Source organism: Halyomorpha halys, unplaced genomic scaffold (genome assembly GCF_000696795.3).
Source record: "Halyomorpha halys isolate HHAL.00 unplaced genomic scaffold, Hhal_1.1 Scaffold228.1, whole genome shotgun sequence".
Taxonomy (NCBI): domain Eukaryota; kingdom Metazoa; phylum Arthropoda; class Insecta; order Hemiptera; family Pentatomidae; genus Halyomorpha; species Halyomorpha halys.
In genome coordinates this window covers 470,648-472,478 of record NW_027107268.1, presented here as the reverse complement: position 1 = coordinate 472,478, position 1,831 = coordinate 470,648, and the positions used below count along the sequence as shown (strand labels likewise).

Here is a 1,831-nt window from a genome sequence, read left to right as displayed (position 1 = left end):
TAGTTTAAATTAATGTTTGAAGTACCACCAATGGGTGGTTCCTTCCCAAGATTTTCAAGTGTATATGAAACATACTACATATTTACTTATTGTATTATTTTGTACAGTTGTAAATTACAATAAATAAATAATTTAAAAAAAAAATTATTTTTAGTTTTGTTTATATAAGAAATTATACTTTTTATAAAAATAAAAATGCTTTTTACTATAATCAAATAAGTTGAATTTATCTAATATTTAATTTAAATGTTTAAATACCAATTTAATTTTGTATTAATTATGCAATGTTTCCATAACAACCAAATAAATACCGCGTAACCTTAATAAGAAAAGACACAACGTCCAGATAATTTATATTTAAAAAAAAAAGCAGATATTACAATATCTAATGCGAGAGTTCTCTAGGTAAACTAGTAACACTATATCACATTATTTACATTATCATAGCTTAATTTGAAACATGTAAGTTTAAAACCGCCATTTGAAGCTATGATACTTGATAGAATGTGCCTGAGACTCTCCCGTGTTGGAAGTGAAACTTGTTAGGTTCTAGCACTTTTTGATCATTTTATGGCTTCAGGATTAGAAAATGGAATTTGATTGAAGGAAATCTCTCTCAATTAAATAAAATATCTCTTTTTATCAACATTAGTTCCCATTAATTTTTAATCTAAGAAAGAAATTATGTTTTAAGAATGATATGAATAATTTAAACAGTAATTTTGTTAAATGATCAGAGAATACTTAAAAAAAATAGCATATGCCAATAAGACTAAATGAAGAATATCTGATGATATTTTTATATCCATTTGAAAAGGTTAATTAAAAAATATGATTTATACCTATCACGGCGGAGCGGGGTGGCTAAGTGGTAAGGGATTTTACTACTGGCTCCAAAAATCTAGGTTCGAAATCGACCGTGGTTGATAATTATTAATTCTATAGCCATGAATGAACCCTGTGGTTCGGGAACACTCCGGGGTAAAGTAGGTAGCATTAATTAACCTTTGTTTTAAAAACATTACTTCTTTACAAAGTGATTAATCTAGGATCCTTCATGAGTTGGTAACTGTTATTAAATTTTTATTACCTATTACGGAACTTATATTGCTTAGCAATAAAATTGATAATAAACAAAATGATAAACATAAACAAGATTACATCTTTCCTAATACTGTCCGATTTAGTATAGATGTTTATTTTATTTGTAGAGAATTAAATTATGGTTTATATGAATAACTATAAGTTTCAAAGAGATCCTTAGCTTACTAGTTATTCATTTTTTTTTTCGCATGCCAATTATTATAGCGGTGCAGAAAAATCCGATGCACAAATTGCAGCAACTGGAACTGCAGATTGAGGGAACCCTGCGACCTTCTATATCCCAGTTGCACCAGAGTAATTTGTTCTGTTCTATTATTTTTTAAAAGCGCAATTCAATTGTGGATTTCGAGATTAAATTACCTCGCATTGTGTAGTAGCCAAATTACAGAAGCCATGTTCTACTTCGAATAAATTACAAAACCCACTCGAGAACAAAGTAATGAAACTTTTTAATAAATCCTTATTTTTATAAATTTATAAATTCTAGAAAATTAAAATTCACTCTCACACCTTATTTTTTACTTGCTGACCCGGCAAAGTTTCGCTATTGCTATATTAAGGAACGTATATAGGTTTAATGAACACAATTGGTAGTAAGTTTAAGTAAGTTAAAAATTAAAATTTACGTAAACTTAAAAATTATGATCTAGTAGCATAAATTAATCCAATATACGCGATAGTGAACGTAATAAAAATTTGTACTGTCAGACCGACTTACCTATGAAAG

General features: G+C 27.9%; 1 protein-coding gene across 1 annotated transcript in view; it reads right to left on the bottom strand.

Moving 5' to 3' along the window:
• LOC106679882 (uncharacterized) overlaps window positions 1-1,831 on the bottom strand; it is a gene marked incomplete at its 3' end in the record, with an annotated part of 91,387 nt that overhangs the window by 53,155 nt on the left and 36,401 nt on the right.